The sequence below is a fragment of the Lissotriton vulgaris genome, chromosome 1_1 (genome assembly GCF_964263255.1).
Source record: "Lissotriton vulgaris chromosome 1_1, aLisVul1.2, whole genome shotgun sequence".
Classification (NCBI taxonomy): domain Eukaryota; kingdom Metazoa; phylum Chordata; class Amphibia; order Caudata; family Salamandridae; genus Lissotriton; species Lissotriton vulgaris.
Window position 1 is genome coordinate 423,710,980 of NC_141685.1, and position 18,902 is coordinate 423,729,881.

General features: G+C 46.1%; 1 long non-coding RNA gene across 1 annotated transcript in view; it reads right to left on the bottom strand.

The window, feature by feature from the left end:
* Nucleotides 1–18,902, bottom strand: part of LOC147747295 (uncharacterized) — a 1,579,242-nt gene that overhangs the window by 1,109,665 nt on the left and 450,675 nt on the right. The gene's annotated exons all lie outside the window — the stretch shown is intronic.

Below are 18,902 nucleotides of genomic sequence, written 5' to 3' on the forward strand. Positions count from 1 at the left end.
CAAAGAAGTAACACAAAATAAATAAGAACATTGCAGTGACAAAATTAAAACAAGAACATAGAATGAACTAATAGAAAGAGATAAAGAAAGAAGGACATACAAAGTAAGCAAATGATAAAATGAAGGGAAGAAGAGAAAGAAACAAAGAATGGAAGGAATATGGAAAGAGAGAATGTAAAAGAAGGGGAGAATGAATGGCAGGGAAGGGCAGGATGATTAGAAGAAGGGAAGGAAGAAAAAAGAATGAAAAACAGAAAAAAGTAAATATATGAAAAAGAAAGAAAGTGAAGTATGAATATAAAGAAGCAGAGAAAAGATTAGAGATGGAATATAAGTAAAACGGATATAAAGAAAGAAAGAATGTCATCCTTGCCACATGAGTTACGTAGTGAGCTTTAGCTCCACACCATAACCCTCCAAAGCAAATCAGCATCCCATGCCTCCCATCCCACCCCAACATGGCCGACCACCATCACCCTTGACTCAGTTTAAGGGGAGGGTCGACCCATCCCACTTGCTTTAGAACAACCAAGAACCACATTAAGCCGATAGCCAAACAGGGAGGAAGGAATGGAACTCATGTAGTGAGGAAGATTAAGTAATGAAGATTACCAGTAAGTAACCAGGGCATTACCTCCTCGTAAGTCTTCCTCTCCAGCAGAGTTACGTAGTGAGCATATACCCAAGCCAAGCGGCTTCAGGTAAACTCACAAGAACCCGTAGACAACAGGATAAGGCAAAACAGGAGGATATAGCCAAAAAATAAAAACAGTTGGACAGCAACCAAGAAGAAACACAGAAGGCGCGATAAACAAGAGCTGGAAGAACCAGCCCCAAGAACCGCCACAGCAAAGTCCCTCGCAGAAGGACCACCCGGTAGCGAACAAGGGACATGAGTGGGGAGGACCAGGAAGCAGCTCACAGTGATCCACAGTAGAGATCCCCTGAACGAGGCACAGGAGACTGACACACCCCTGGTAGACCGACCCTGCCCCCGGGCAGACACCTCAGAACCCATGCAACCTAGGCCAGCAAGATAGACAGCTGGGTCCAACAACCCAGGTGGAGAGAGAGGGCCAACAACTATATCTGTAGAACCAACAGTGACAGACAAGACATCACAGCAGCTTTTTGCAGTCTGTGCCAAATACAGTAACACTGCACGTCGGACAATGAACAGCGAGAGAGCAGAATCCACTCAATGACCTGGGGGGGAGTAGGAAGCACAACCTTCCAGGACCGAAGAACCACCCAGGATCTAGATGCAACATAATACACTCTGACAGGATCCGCAAGAAAAGAGGAGAGCGCAGAGGTGGCCTCAGCTCCCCCAGTGGTGCGAACAAGACAGAAGAAGATGGATAGAGCAAGCGTCTGCTACGTTAGCACCATTAAATAGGGGTTGTTCTCATAGGCCTTCCCCTCGGCCCCTTGGTACACGGATGACCTCAGAAGGCTAAAGATAGGCTGCAAAAGGTTGGAGAGGGATTGGTTCAAAGGCTACAAGGAAATAGATAAGTTGAATTTAAATCGGAGCCTCCTTGAATGTAAGAAAATGATCGTTCGGGTGAAACAAGAGTACTTTACAAGCCGGATTAATCTGGCCAGTAACTTGTCAAACGAACTATTTAGAACAGTCTCATACCTTGCATCCCAGAAAGTGCTGGGACCTCAACCTAGTCAAGAGTTGTGGAGATCCTGGCCAAAGTAGATACTATTTTTAAGCCAGAATGTTGAAGTGGGAGAGTTCCAGGGACCCAGGTTAGAGCAGTTTACACCGGTGAGCACAGAGGAGACAAATAAATTGCTTCTCGCAGTGAAATCAGAATCCCCCTGTGACCCTTGTCCTGCAACGGTAGCCAAGATGGCATCCGTACCTATTGCCGCAGCATTAACAACGATTTTCAATAATATGTTTGCGACTGGACAATTTCCTTCTTGTTGGAAACATGCTTGTGTCCTTCCACTGCTGAAAAAAGCAAATTTGGATATAACAGACCGAATAACCATCGTCCTATTTCTAGGCTTCCATTACCAGACAAATTAATTAAAAACATTATTAATCTTCAACTCAGTACGTTTTTAGGGGCCGCCCGGGCCCTAGACCCCTCCCAACATGTGTTCAGAGCTGGCCACAGTACTGATTCCGCTCTGATTAAAGCAACGGAAGAAATCAGAGAAGTGCTGGACCTCGGAGGCAGAGCGGCGCGGGTCCTACTGGACCTATCTGCTGCCTTCGATACGGTACATCATGGGATTTTGATGGACCGGTTGATGGAATGTGGGGGTACAAGGGAAAGCTTGGAAAATCTTGAAAGCTTTCTTAACCAACAGAGATCAGTGTGTGGCAATGGGTGACTATGCATCAAAACCTTTTGTGTTGCCCTGTGGTGTTCCGCAGGGCTCTTCCCTAAGCCCCACACTGTTTAATATATACCATACCTCGCTGGCCCCTATTGTTATGTTATGTTATGTTATGTTATTTATTCTTTTGTATAGCGCACGGCTACTCAAAAAGAGTGTCCCGGCGCTTTATTGGAAAAGGAAGGCTGCAGCACAATAACATAACACCGATAAAAGAAAGGAAGAATACCAGACAAGTAAAAACAGGAGAAACAGGCTACTGGCTAAACAACCAGGTTTTAAGGCCTTTTCTAAAAGCAAGTAGGCTAGTAGCTCCCCACAGAGCAAGCGGCAAAGAGTTCCACAACTGTGGCGCCAGCAATCCAAAAGAGCGGCCTCCCAAACGCGCTCTCTTCATGCGCGGGACAACCGCCAGAAACAGAGATTCCGACCTCAGAGACCTGGTCGGTTGATAGAAGGCCAGTCTCTTTTGAAGGTATTTTGCTCCTACCACGTGGAGAGCTTTATAGGCCAGAGTCAGAGCCTTGAAAGCGATCCGTTTCCGGATAGGAAGCCAGTGCAAGGATTTCAACAGGCCCCATGCACTGGCCCGTCTGTTTAATCCAAAGATTGCTCTCGCAGCGGCGTTCTGCACCACTTGGAGCCGCTGCAGCAAGTACTCTGGTAGGCCCAGGTAGAGAATGTTGGCATAATCCAACCTGGACCCAATCAAAGCCTGCACTGTCAGTTTCCTGTGCTCCTCGGACAACAAGGGAAGGAACCTCCGCAACATCCTAAGGATGCCGAAGCAGGTGCCCGCCACCCCAAGTATCTGAGATTTCAATGTTAGCCCCTTATACATCTTGACCCCCAAATTCTTGGCGACTTGGGACGAGCAAGACGGGGGAAACATATTAATCGGCCACCAGGCCTGCCAGTCTGGCTCTATGTCACACCCGAAGAAGAGTACCTCGGACTTATCGGAATTGCACTTGAGGCTGTTCAGTTGGAACCATTGAAAAACAGCCCCAAGGCAATCCCGGATACTCTCCTCATCAAAGTCTCCTCCTCTCTTACAAGAGAAGAGGAGCTGGGTATCGTCCGCGTAGGATACGATCTGGGCGCCATACGACTCCGCCAACGCCGCCAGTGGGGTCATAAAGATGTTGAATAGGGTCGGGCTCAAAATAGAGCCCTGTGGGACCCCGACTCCCAGAGGCGGCATCACGGCGGAATCTGGCGACGCTCAGACCATTTGCCGGCGGCCGGCTAGAAAGGAAGTGAACCAGTCGAACACCGTCCCCCGTAGACCGATCTCAAAGAGTCTTGAAAGAAGACCATCATGGGGGACGGTGTCGAATGCCGCCGACAAATCCAACATCACTAGCATGGCTTTGCCCCCAGAGTCCAGAACACCTTTAATGGTTTCCGAGACCTCAAGGAGCGCAGTCTCTGTGTTAAGATGGGGACGAAAACCTGACTGGGTGGCATGTAGGATCTCGTTGGTCTCAAGGAAATTGGAAAGCACAGCCTGTACGTGCTTTTCCACAATCTTCGTGAGAGCCGGCAGCAGGGAGATGGGCCTGTAATTCATCGGGGCCTTTGGATCTAGGCCTGATTTTTTAAGCAATGGAATTACCATCGCCTGCTTCCAGGCTTGCGGGACCACTCCCTGTCTCAACGAAAGATTCAGCAGCGGGTTTGCCAGAGGATTGATCACTTCAGCAACTTTCGCTAAAATTTAGCAGGGCATGGGTCGAGGGGCGAACCCGACTTAAGATTGCCCATTAGCGCTAAAGAGTCAGGGACAGAAATCGGTGGAAACACACTCAGCGTCGCCCCTGGCCAAGCCCGCGGGGATAAGGTGGTCACAGGATTAGTCTGGCTCATGGGCCCAGGTGATGGAAAAGAATCCTGTATGCGTTGGATCTTGCTCGTAAAAAAATCAGCAAGATCCGAAGCCCAGGTGCCAGATGGTTTTTCATCCGAGGTGTTAGACCATGGGGAAGTAAATTCTCTCACAATGGAGAAAATCTCCTTGCAGGAGTTGGACGCAGCTTCTATTGTCCTAGCTAAATATGCTTTTTTATCCAGGCGGATGTCCCTGTAATAGGCCTTGACCACCGTCTTATAGGTCAATTTGGCTACCGAATCATATTGAGCCAGCCAGGCTCTTTCGGCTACCTTGCACTGCTGCCGCGTAGCCGACAGTGCTGCGGTAAACCATGGCGCCGAGACCCGTTTCGGTGTCAGGCGGGGTGTCAATTCCGGGGCAAGATCATTTAGCCTGTTTAGGAGCCAGTCTTGCAGGGTTTCCAGATCCCTGTCCAGATCACCCGAGAGGGAACATGGGTGATCCACAGCAGCCAGGGCCAGCATCTCTGGGGTCACTCGATGATATGCCCTGTAAACACGACCCTGTTGCTGGGTCAGGGCAACCACCGGTTTAGCTATGCCTTTGATCGTAAAATTGGCAAGCAAGTGGTCTGACCATAGTACTGGAGTAATCTCAATCTCCTCAAGAGGGGAAGACGAGAATACCTGGTCAAGAGTGTGCCCCTTCTTGTGCGTAGGCTCCTGTAGATGAGGGATCAGTCCCAGCGGGGTCATAGCCTCGAGAAGTTTGATGGCAGCAGGGTCAGTCGGATCATCCATCCGAAAATTGAAATCCCCTGCCACGATACAATGTTCCGCTTTCAGGGCCAACCCCAGCAGCACAGAGTCCAGATCTTCAAAGAACGTGCCGGGTGAGCCAGGTGGTCTATACACGAGTAATCCCTTAACAGATTGATGAGGGGACAGAGTAATAGAAAAGGCAAGGGTCTCCGAACCTCGGATGTCCTTCGCTGGCAGGATCACACAGGGGGTGTCTTTCCTGACCACCAATGCCACTCCACCTCCCCTTCCCTTAGCTCTATCCTTCCTGAAGATGTTATAATCAGGCGGGATTGCTGTAACGACATCCGGGTTGGAAAATTCACCCCACCACGTCTCAGTGAGCATAAGACAAAGTGGCTTCACTATATCTAGGAGCTCAAAAATGTCTTGCGCATGTTTAGCCGCTGACCTGGTGTTTAATAACATGCAGCGATAGCCCACACTAAGGATGTTGTTATTGGGATGTGGTAACAGAGAGCGGTTGGGGCGCCAGCCACAGCCCGGGCAGCAGGATTTCCCGCAATGACGTCTGGGAAAAACAGTGCGACAGCCTGTGACCAGGGTGTCAAAAGAGCGAAGTTCCACAGAGGAATAACGCAGCAATGGTACCCCAGGAGGACACATCCCTGGTGGTAGAGCCCCACCCGCCTCTCAGCTCGCCTCCGGGACGCTGACGGGCGCAGACGGGCAGGACTCTGGCTTGACTCCAGCGAGAGTCCGGCGCTACCGCTGCGCGTCACCGCTGCGCGCAGGGAGCGAGCATTAAATAGGGCTCACCTGTGGTCCTCGCAAGCGCTAGAGCGCTCAAACAAGTGTCTCCCTTGCAACTCGCCACCCCCAAGATGGCGACCAAGCGCCAAACACGAAGGCAGGAGAAAGAAGAAAACAATTCCGCTAAAAGAGCGGTGAGGGGCCCAATTTATATGCAAGTGTGTGGGCTGAACAAGATACAGTTAAAAACAGGGGATAATGAAATTAAGAATCACCAAAATACAAAAGCGGTATTTTTAAAAATGAGCAGCGCTGTAAGTTGATAAATCCAGCAGCATAGCGCGCGTGCGTGCTATAATCTTTTCCAAGGTAGAGCTACTGGCAAGCTCACCTTAAATAGGGCTCACCTGTGGTCCTCGCAAGCGCTAGAGCGCTCAAACAAGTGTCTCCCTTGCAACTCGCCACCCCCAAGATGGCGACCAAGTGCCAAACACGAAGGCAGGAGAAAGAAGAAAACAATTCCGCTAAAAGAGCGGTGAGGGGCCCAATTTATATGCAAGTGTGTGGGCTGAACAAGATACAGTTAAAAACAGGGGATAATGAAATTAAGAATCACCAAAATACAAAAGCGGTATTTTTAAAAATGAGCAGCGCTGTAAGTTGATAAATCCAGCAGCATAGCGCGCGTGCATGCTATAATCTTTTCCAAGGTAGAGCTACTGGCAAGCTCACCTTAAATAGGGCTCACTATTGTCAGGTCATTTGGTTTCGATTTAACATCCTATGCAGATGACACACAAATTGTGGTGTCGCTGTTACCTGGCAAGGAAGAAGGAATAGCCATGCAATTTCAGGAATGTATGTTGGCAGTGGGTAGGTGGATGGCTGATAACTGCCTCAAACTAAATACAGCAAAAACGGAAGTCATTATATTTGGCGCAAAGGAGAACTTTTGGAGTCCCCGCTGGTGGCCGGAGGAGATGGGTACCCCTCCTTTACTGGTCGCTAAGGTGAAGAACCTGGGTGTCTTAATTAAAGAGCAACTTACCTTTAGACCCCAGGTTAATGCTGTACCATCGTCAGTATATTTTACACTTAAAATGATTCGGAAGATTCTCCCTTTCCTCCCGGAGAGCAGTAAAAAAAGCAGTGATTACTGCATTAGTGCTGTCCCGTCTAGATTATTGCAACAGCCTGCTTCTGTATGCCCAACAGGGGCTTCTCAACAAAATGCAGGTGTTGCAAAATGCGGCAGCTAAACTTCTGATGGCCATACCGAAGTATGCCTCCATCTCGTCCAAAATCACAAAACTACACTGGCTGCCAGTGCGGAAGCAGATTTCTTTTAATGCCTTGTGTCTGGTCTTTAAGGGGTAAACATCGTTTACCACGAAGTTTTTACAATGCTGTACCTTTAGCACGCATCCCTTACAACGCAAGTCGTTACCAGGACTTGCGCTGGAGGGCGTTAAAGGATTAAAAATAGTAAATTTACTATCCCAACACCTTCCCTAGGGTCCACGGGGACTGGTGTTAGAATAGTAAATTATACTATTCGAAATCCGCACCCCCAAAGAAAGTCGTGGTAACGACTTGCGTTGTAAGGGATGCGTGGTAAAGGGATGCGTTGTGACGGTACGCGTTGTACCGTCATACATCCCTTTAAGGCCTTGCAAGGCCTGGGGCCTGCTTGCCTGAAGGAGTACTTTCAATGGTACCTCCCTCCCAGACATCTAAGGTCATCTGGGCTGCGGTTGGTCAAAGTCCCTCGCATAAAGAAGGCTCAGTGGGGAGGCAGGATCTTTGTGCTGGGGCAACGAAGGCCTGGAATGCCTTGCCCCTCGCCTTGACAGATTTGATGGCTTTCAGGAGAGACATTAAAACTTTGCTGTTTACACAGTAATTCCCAATCTGGCCTTAACCTTTAGGAGTATTCATCTAGCGCCAGGACACCTTCGGGTAACAGCGCGCTGTATAAATGCTAAAAATAAATAAATAAATAAAATAAAATAAGAGGTGCCGAGAGACAAGAGCCCGAAGTAACACCATCACCCCTAGGGAGCGACCCAGAGACAGCAGGCACAACAAAACCAGATTCAGGCCCGAAGATGAAGACAATGCAGAACCTCAACAGGAATCGGAGGGCCAGCAAAGGGCAAGGAAGAGCAAGAATGAACAGACTCCAGGACTGCCAATTTCTCTCATCCAAGGAAACCAAGGGTGGTGAACCCAACCGAGTACCTTCAACAAAACAAACGCCCTGTCCAGGACAATCATGCACAGAACTCGTGCAAACAAAGAAAACAGAGGAAAAGTGTAAAGCGGGGAGCCCGGCGAACAGAACAACAGTGCATCCAGCCGCCATGCCCCAGTGCACCGGAGGAGAGCGCAAAAGCAAGGCAAGTGAGCAGTGAACTGGAAAGCAAACAGAGTCACCGACGGTCACCCAAACCGAGCCTGCAACAGAAGGGACACTGCCGTCCACAGGAATGTGGAAGCCATGGGAGGGAAGACCCCTCCCAAGGGAACCGCGACACAGGTTACCCTCCTCAGTAGAAAAACAGCCCAGAGTGACAACACCATCACCCCTGCCTGAGACAGTAGCACCTGTGCAACAGGTAGGAAGACTAGAGGTCGTAAGAACCACAGGTCGCCCACTTGCAAAATCAGGAAACATGTAGGAGAGCGGCATGCACCCCACGACCCCTCAGGGTAACGGCGCGGAGGCAGAAATGTGGAAGAAAAAACGATCGGGAAACAGGTGCGCCTGTCAGCAAATATTGGCACATGCTCACGACCACCGCTGGAGTAGAGATGCGACTAAACGAAGGTGAGCCCGCAAGTTCCGAGCTGCACAATGCAGCAAAGTCCCATGCCACAAAAGCTCACTAATGCAGGGCAAACCCAAACAGTAGAGCCCAAAACGGCCAGAGCTCGAGAGAGCAGGGCAGAATAATACAGAAGAGCCCCATACTGCCCACTTATGCCCGGCAGCCACAGAAGCACACAGCTCAAGGGGAGACACCCTTGACACCCGCTGGTAGCCATGAGGCATGGGGGAAGGGAGGGGAACCCAGAAAATGAGCCCGCTTGTACAGGGCATCCTCCCCAGGGCCTTGGGAACCACTAGAGCAGGACCTCGCCCCTACTTACCTGAAGCGTGCTCTGGAAGAGTCTGCGGCGCAGACCTAAACAAACAGGAAGTGGGATGGGCCGACTGGGTCAAGGGTGATGGTGGTGAGCAATGTTGGGGAGGAATGGAAGGCATGGGATGCTACTTTGCTTTGGAGGGTTCTGGTGAGGAGCTAAAGCTCACTACATAACTCTGGTGGAGAGGAAATCTTACAAGGAGGTAATGCATTATTCTGCATTATTTTTTTCTAATTTTCCTAGGTTCGAACAATTCCCATGACCTTATAGAAAGACTTGGGATCCCCCACTTTGCTTGCACATTTAGGGGCAGATTTATGTTAACTGGCGCATCCCCAGGGATGCGCCAGTTAACATGCGCCACAGTGCGCCACAGCTCCGCCAGCCATGGTGCGCCGCATTTATAATGTGGCGCACCATGGTGCAAAAACGGCACAGATGCGTGACGCATCTGTGCCGGAAATGTGTCGCATTGCTGGAGTTGCGTCGCAATCGCGACGCAGCTCCAGCAAGGCTCGGGGGTGCCCCATTTTAACAATGCTACGTCAAGACCTACGCCTGCTTCAAGCAGGCGCAGGCTTTTGACGCAGCATTGGCTTAAAAGTGACTGAGTGAAATCTCATAGATTTCACTCAGCCACTTTTGCGAGGCGCACCTGCCCCGGAACGCCCACCCTGCGCCGGAACGCCCACAAGCGGCGCAGGGCTTTACAACGTGACGCATCTGCCTAGATGCGTCACGTTGTAAATCGTTCGTAGGGATGCACCACGTTTACGCCGCCTTGCGTGATGCAACAGCGGCGTAAACGTGGCGCAAGGGCCTCATAAATCTGCCCCTTAGTTCCGTGTGGTACAAAGAAGGGGTGGGGGGTTATTTTTCTGAATACTCCCTTGCTTTAGGTTATTGGTTTTTATGTCACATTTGTTTGTGAAAATGCTTAGCTTCTTTAAAATGTACCGAGCAGCACATTTACTTACCCAGAAGTCATTATGTTAAGTGCTATCCTCAAGCCACACTTGAAAAGACGCCATGCCTTATTTTTTCATTACTCTGCTTTACTTACAGGACAAAGGAGCAGAGATGGGGTTGCAGCCGTGCACAATTGCATTAGCTATGAGAAATTGTTTCTATCTACCTATCATTCCCTGTAATTAATCAATGACACGGGCCGATAGGGAAGACAACACTTTGCAAATGACAAAAAATCATGTTTTCTTTTAGTTGCCCAGAAAAGCATGCTCTCTGATTTTAAATGCCAGGCCTGCCTACGATCATGTGGAAATCGAGATGCACAGATCATCTGTAACACCATTACTTGTAACCAGGGTTTAAACCATTTTTTACAGCTAGTATTCCTTTCAATTCTGTGGGATAAAATGGCCGGGCCATTACAAGGCAAGTTCCATTTATAACAACAGATTGCAAACCTTTATTCGCACACAGACACCTGCTCAATGCCTTTTCATTGTTCCCATTTCACAGATCATATGAAGTTTACGGCAAAGGACTTTCTGTATTCATTGTGAACAAATATTATGTGTAGATTATGCCTTGACATATCGCTTACAGCAGGTGTTAAATTAAACTTTAACCTTAAAGTGATTTGGCATTTTCAAGAAACCTGCTCTTAGAATTATTAAGTGGGCAAATATTTGAAGTTGTGGACGCAGCCTTGCGAAGATGAGCCTGTGTTAATATTGGCTGTCCAAGCTCTGGTGTTTCACTGACAGGTGCTGTAGTTCAGTGCCTGTTATTATGAGCCAATGTCAAGTGTCAGCCCGTCTTATATAAATGATTGTTTGAGAGTGTTTCGCTGGGACTGCACTCCAGCACAGCGTCTCATGTTCTCTACTGTAGAATGATGGCACACATGAACTGAACTGGTCTGTGACCTATGTCAAACGAGAGCCATTTCCTAGGCGGTGGCGTACCCAATGCGCAAATCCACCATACTGTTGTCATTATGCTTGTTGGCAGCTTAAGCCAAAGGGGAGAGGATTTAAATAAAATGAAATTCATGGGACTGTGCTTAGTGTAGCGTTCTAGTGTTCATCCCGGGTTCCGGCTACTGCCGGAAACACGTGCACACATGTATCACCTTCTGGCAAGGCGTGGCCAGAAGGCTATAAATAAATGGGCCGGGGTCGTTCGGGACTTCCGGTCCAACTAGCCTAGCATGGTGTCTGTATGTAGTCCTTTCACCGATCCACTGTTGTATCACTGACCAATCCTCTACACTTAGCACACTCGATCTACTAAAACAATCTTGTTATTTCTCTCCAAACGATCTCCAGTAGCTGTCCATCATAAACCATATGTAAACAGTGCCACCATAACCCAACCAAACCTCTGTCAGTGCCTTCATTTATGGCTCTCCTCTTTTATAACCCTTTTTAGGAACCTGTAGCACTATCCCCACTACACCCTGTCCCCCTCATAGTCTCCTCCATTCCTCCTTTCTACTCTACTAAATCGACTCTTTTCCTCATTACCTTCCCACTGGGCTATTCACAGTTTTCCAGTCCACCAAACCCTCAGATGCGCCACAAAACCTCACCCGCAAACCATAAAGACATTGGCAATGCCACTGTACTTTTCAAAATGTTCTCCTCTTTTGCAGACAACCTCGATGTTTTACATCTATGGAAGCTAGATATGTATTAAAGACATTATGGAAGATTTCCTTTCTTCTCTAACATACAAACTCCTAGTGTTCTACTCGTTTTTGGGTGAGGAGTCGGCCAGGGCCATGTCCCATTGTCCGGTTCTTTGAGGTAAATTAGTTTCTCCTATGGATTCTTTGCTAACTTGGGTACCAAAGTCAATGGAGCAATAAACATCTATAGAGATAATGTGTTGAATGGGATGTTAAATACAAAAGGACAGTTCTTGCAGGTCCACAATATGTATGTAAAATAATACAAATGCAGTGGAACAACAATAAGAGCTAAAGCAAATGATCAAGGTGTTAAAAGAATCAGTCAGTCAAACTAATCTTTATATGGACTATGGCCATAAACGCTCAAAAAGTAATAAAACATAATATATTAATATTCCAGACAAATTTTACCCGCATATCAATTTCACATTATTCAAAAATCATTAATAAAAAACAAGTTATCAAATTTAAAAAAAAATAATTTAGTGACCCACGACAAAAGGTCTAATTCATGAAGTAGAGGGCTCATTTAATTTGACAAAAATATTTAAAAAATATAGTACATTTCAGTTATGACTTACAATCATCCATGAGATTTATATCTTCTCCTAATATTAAAAGCTGATTCTATCAAACTAGTCACTGCATTGCAGATTTCTGGTGCCCCTAAATACTGCAAAAGTATTAACCCTTCCTTTTGCTGTCTCACATCTGCCTTATGCAATAGCGGCACTGGAAAAGAGTGTAGCAGCCCTATATACAGGAGCAAAACCTAATAATGGGGCTGATTAGGATGGCGATTGGACTTTCATCCCACCGCCATCATATCGGAGGTGGGACTGCTCGACAGGATGTCGGCAGTCCCGCCGTAGCCATTAGGATGCGACCACCCTCACTGCAGTCGCAATGCCTATGTTTTGTATTGCGGCGGGTGCTGCTGACTGTAGCACACACCGCAGTACAAAAAGGAGACCATGCACATATCCTTGCACTACGTGGCAGGCACCATCCAGTGCCTGTCACATGGTGAAGGGATGTGTAGGGGGGCACCATGGATGCCCCCCAGGCTCCATGTCTAAGGGTGGTGAGCTGTAAGGGGGGGCCCACCACAGGCCCCAATGTCCCATTCCACTAGCGGTTTACCCACCATGAAACGGCAGGTGGGGAGAGACATTATAAGCCCTATGGCGGTGCCTGGCAGCAACCCCCACCATTGTAGGGATTGTGACTACGTCTGACAGGTTCCTTAAACCCGTCGGATGTGTGGCGGTCAGTCTTTTCAACTGCCATCCATCCTCCCTCCATTATAATATGAGGGCGGTAAACTGTTTTATGATGGCGGTGAGACCGCCATCAACGTGCTGTTGGTGGCGGTCCCACTGTCATCGCAATCAGGCCCTTTGACTAGTGCATTGTATCAAGGTGTTATCGCACCCACAAGGCGGTAAATCCTGCTTTCAGACCCCTAATATGGAAAGGTGTATTTAAAGTACAATATATGCAATCTGAGGAGGGAAGCCAATGGCGATATGTCGGGGTTCGTAATCCACGCTAGATAAGGCTCTATACATCGTGCTGCTGACACTTGGGCATATTTAACAATTGTTTGTTTAGCTTGAGACAATTATAGGCATTTATTCGTACAGTGTTCCAAATACAGGTCTTTGACGCGTAGCCTATGTTTTGGCCCAATTGTATGAGGGTTCTTACATAAATCTGACAGGTCCAAGCTGTCAAAAGTATCCTTCAATATTCAAGCCATGGTATTTTGACGACCCCGTCTAAGAGCAGGCAGTCGGAAATGCAAGTTCTGGTCAGGCCAGCCGCGGGGGATGCCCAGATTTTATTCACAGTAATAAGGGTGCTAACCCAATCAAGTCTTCCAAGTATGGCATTTAGAGTTCCTTGTGACATTGTAAAGTGGATGGGCCTCTATTGACTGACAGTAATCTATGCATGAAGCAATTTTCTGCTTGTTGTAGAATTTGCGATCTATTATAGCCCCAGAGGCTGGCACCACAAGCGCCAGCTGCAATTCACTTATTCCTATAGAGGTTCAGCCTTTTTGTAAGAGGTTTGTTTTGTAGTTTACGCACAAATCTAAATATAGCTTCAATATTCCTGTTAAGGGTCTGGCATCGAAAGGTTAAAAGTGGTATCCAAGGTAATGACTGATTAAAAAGAATCCCTAGGTAATAAAATGTTTCACCTTTGATAAAATGGAATCCTCCATGTTGAAATGCTTTGACTTAATACTGGGCAGCCACACGTCATAATGTACAACTTTGAGTAATTTACTTGAAGGTCCAAATCCCCCATGTAGGCTAAAAATAAATCTAGAAGGGTCTGAAGAATTTTTGTGATGCACACAATAAAAACTGCATCATCTGAATATAATAAGATGGGAATGAACTTATCATCCATACTTGGCACATCCTTTCTATTTTCCATCAAATGGTAACTGATGCCATTTGTGTAAAGCGGGAAGGGAAATGGGGCCAGGATAAACCCCTGCTTGTCACCCATAGAGGAACTAATGTGAGGAGAACATTCGCCTAGAGGGCCATACCATACCCTTACTCTGAGATGTCGATGCAAACGCCAAAGAAGTGTTAGGAGATAATTTTCCATCCCATTTTGGCCATTCATTTCAATAGCTTGGAGTGATACAAGATCTAAAGACCTTGATAGGTCTATAAAAGCAAGGTGCAAGGAGCCCTTTTTTGCCTTCACGCACTTTCTGAAACATAAATAAAGATTTAGACACTGTTCGGTTGTCCTTAGTCCAAGTCTGAAGTCAAATTCAGCTTTTACAAAATGGTATTGGCAGAAACCCAATCTTTAACATGGGACAGTAATATTCGACCTACAATCTTTGCACTTGCACAGGGAAATCGTTCAATTGCAAGTCGGCTTTTTGAAAAATAGGGACTATGGTGGCAGTCTTTCAGGACTCAGGAATGGGACCCTCCACTAATGATTTAAACACATTTGTGAGGAATGGAGCCCACAAAGGGAGATTTGTTTTAAAAATATCTGCTGGGAACCCATCTGGTCCTGGGGCTTCACCTGGGATGCACTTTTTTATGGCTGTGATTCCCTCATGTACTACAAAGGGGTATTGGAGGTCACAAGGGAGCTCAGAAGCAGGAATACTGTCGAGCTCTTGTGACATGGGCAAATCTTCTGGTAAGATGATTTTGGTAAAATGGGAAATCTATGCATACATACAACAACAATGTTAGGGGCATCAGTCTCCTTAAAGAAAGGTCAATTGAACACTTCTCAAAACTTTGAACTACCTCTGTTTACCAAACACTTGGAGATCTTCCCAAGCTTTATTTCTGATCTCAGATTTTCTTTCTTTGAAGACTTGTTCATAGGTTCCCCCCGCCTCCTTAACCTCACATGCAACCCGAGGATGCTTTTTCAGCATGACCATCAGACTCCTATGGGCAGCTGAACATGCTGAATGAAACAAGCAAGAAGATTGCTTCTCGAGGGCAGGGGCGGGGGGGGCATAAGATTAATCTAAATAGACCTACATTTTTGGGCGAATTCAAACTGCATTGCAGCCGGGCCCAGATTGTGAGTCAAACAGGCCGTAATAGAAAACATTGCATTAATAACGATAGTATGTTGAAAACAGCTGGGTCCATCTACTCCCATTTTAATTTTCAAACTTTATTCATAGAGAGCTTCAAACTATCATGTCAATTAGCTTTAGGGATTTTAATGAGAGAGCTACTAGCTATCACAAAATCGCTTAAATAGGTGGATAGCTCAGTTGACAGAAGAATGTAATCTACAGTGCTACCTATTTGTTTCCCTATAAAAGTGGGAAAACATGCATTTTATGTACCGCAGATATCGCTTGGAAAAACAACATTATATTTTTGGTAACAGGTCATAAAACACCTCACTATAGACAGAATGGGAAAAATGGGTGGTCACATTACTAAAATGGTCGTCACTAAGGCTGCAGACCCTAGCATCTGAAAACTTGAATAGAAAATATTAAATTCACCTACCAAGATAATGTAAACAATGCATTTCGTTTTTTGAAGAAAGTCCAATAGAAATTTATCAAACTGGTCAATAATGTCCATAGTTGATTAAAAATATTTTAATACAAATTAATTAACAAAATATCAAAATCTCCAGGGAATGATGAAAGGGAAAAAAAGAAAAATAGAAGTCCAACATTTTGTGCTTTTGATATCAGTGACTTTAATGGAAAGGAAGCTGGCCAGTCCCCCACTGGCTCTACCCGCCTTGGATGGTATAGCAGACTGGAAGAGGCCCTGGTACCCATTGATGGGGTATCTGTCTTTCATCCAGGTTTATTATCAGCATAAAAGATATCTGAAATGAAATGAAATGAAATGAAAGCAAATTTATAACGCGCGTACTCAGCCCAATGGGCATCAAGGCGCCTAACCAAAATGATTACATGACCAGAGAGCTAATTACTAGTAGGCTTTCCTGAAACACCATGGGCCTCATTTATGAGGCCCCTTGCGCCATCGGAACTTCACTTTTCATGAAGTTCCGTGGCGCAGAATCCTGCGTGGTATTTATCAGGCAGCAGTACGCCAGTTTTTGTGGCGTACTGCTGCCTGATAAATATCAGTCCCTTTAACGCAGTGTTCTGCGTTAAAGGGGCGTGCAATGGGTGTTGCTGGGGGCGTTCCCAGCAACATCCTTGGCCTTTTGACACTGCCCCAGATTTACGAGAAATCGTAACTCTGAAGCAGTGCCAAAAGCTTACGCCTCTCCAGGGGAGGCGTAAGGGAGGCGCAACATGGAGAAATGTCTTTATTTCTCCTCGTATTTCCTTTTTCTATGTGTTCTGATCTGCAGCACACATAGAAAGAGGAAACGCCTCTTGTGATTATTTTTGTACAGAAAGGTTTCCCTTCCTGTACAAAAATAATCTTCCCTGCAACGCAGGCACCCTTGCACCATTGTGCAAGGGTGCCTGCACTGGCGCATGTCAGCCCATTGTGCGCCGGCGCAGGGGAAAGGACAGGAATGCGCCGTATCTTATAGATACGGCGCATTTCTGCCCTTTTCTTTTGCCGTAGGGAAGCGCAGCAGGAAGGTCTGCTGCGCTTCCCTACGGCAAAAAGTCATAAATGAGGCCCCATGTTTTGAGGGCCTTTTTGAAGAGTGGCAGTGAGGATAAGGACTTAAGCTCCAAGGGGAGTGCATTCCAAAGACGATGGGCAACTGTAGAGAAAACTCTTCCTCCCCATCTAGTCTTCTTAGTCCGAGGGATCACCAAGAGATTCAGTTGTGATGAACGTAAACATCTGCTGGGGACATAGCCAGAGAGATGTGATCCCAACCCATCAGATGTTCCAGCTCTCAGAGCCCTATGCACTAGACAAATGATTTTAAAGGAAATACGGTGCTCTATCGGAAGCCAGTGGAGGCTCTTTCTGGCTAGTGTCGCAGAGGAAGAGCAGGGAATGTCTAGTACAAATCTTGCTGCCGCATTCTGTACTGTTTGGAGGCGTTGGATCAGTCCCTTATTGATCTCTGCATACAGTGCGTTGCAATAGTCCAATCTTGAACCGACCAACGCAACCACTGTCTGTTTCCTAGCTTGCGGGTAAAGATAATGCACTATTCATCAGAGAATTTTGATAACTCCCCAACAAGTGGGGATATCTATGTTTAAAAAGCTGATCCAATCTGGATTTGAACGTTTTGTACATGCTCCAGCAATGTTCCATGAAACTATGCACACTACATTCTCCACAGGACTTATTTTGTAATTTTCCAAGGAGGTTGCCTCAGGCTAAAGTAGGACAGAAATACTAGAACCCACAGTGTTTCACGTTCTCAGAAGATGTCAGTTGTGACACTGTTTAAAATCAGATGTAGGTGGAATAACATCACAATCACCAGGCTCACAGGCAATTGCAGCTGTGGCACAAAGATTTGGACTCTTCTTCTCAAACGAAACAATGGGGCTGTGCACCTTGTAGTTTGAATCAAGGAGTGATGATGGTGGTGAGGCAAGTTGTATCGAGCCACCTCTTCCTCTTGATTGTTGGCTTGAAGATGTCAAGTGCCCAAGTCCATGCAGAAAGGCAGCAGGTATGACTGGCACAGGAACATTCAGACCAGGTGAAGACGACTTCCTGATGCTACAAAAGCTACAATTCGGAGTCAATCACAGGCTTGATCTTAAAATATGTGTTTGTTTAAAGACTCGAAAATGTAAAGGGAAACTCAATTTTAATTGTATTTTTCAGTGCTAATTCATCTGCATTCAGCCCACTTAGTCCACAGTTTTGGTAATGTACACCTATGTGTGGGGCCTGGAACTTTTTCACTTCACAGTACAATGCTCCTTGGTGCAGTCTCCGACAGCAGACAGTCTTCTCAATATAGATGCACACGCACATATATTGCAGACTATTGTAGGAAGTGGCCCCTTGGTACTTGAACATTTTTATGTTCACAGAAATTCAAATTGGAGAAAAGAATAAACTAGTCAAATATTCCTTTGGAAGGCAGAATTAATTCATATTCATATTAGACAGATGCACATTTTCTTCTTCAGTTTTGAAGTGTCCCTAAGGTAAGCAAATGACCTATAGACGACTTACCAGATTAAGTACAAACTCTGCAAACACACATATCATTTGATAATTCTTTGTGTCATTAAGGACTCAGAAAAATTGCAAGCGCAGACATAATTAGATGCATTTATCGACATTAGGGAAAGAAAGAATAGGATGCACATATCTCAGTGGGAGTGCTGATGTCATATGATTAGTTTATTATTAAACTGAAGGTTCAACACCTCCAAGGTCCTGACAGTGAACCACTATGGTGTTTGATTAAAAAGACCCATGCATGAATGACACAACATTTATTTTTCAGTTTCATGGTCGAAATCTTGAAACTTGTTCTGTAGACACAGCAAAATATTTTCTAGAGAATTTGGATGCAGCGTTACCGGAGACCACTGAAACTACGTCTACCAACTGATATAACACTGTGTTATGTAACCTGATAGATGCGCTAGATAGATGCTAGATGCGCTAGATAAGCTGGTATATGGTAATGAGCAGGAAAATGATATCTCAAAAACATTACTTAATAGTGATGTTCAGGAGTACAACCTACTACTGGCCAAAATAGTTCTCTTTGAAATTAAATGAATAGAATCATGGCAAAGATAATCATTTCTCAAGTTGTTTATTAAAGACAAATGGGTTCCCCATATAGGCTCAAGGAGATATTGTCCACCGAGCACAACCTCCAAAGGACTAATCGACATACACATTTCAAACCCACTCATGCGCACATTCTCACACAAGTTCCTCCTCACAAAATAAAAAAAAAAGGTTAAATGGAAACT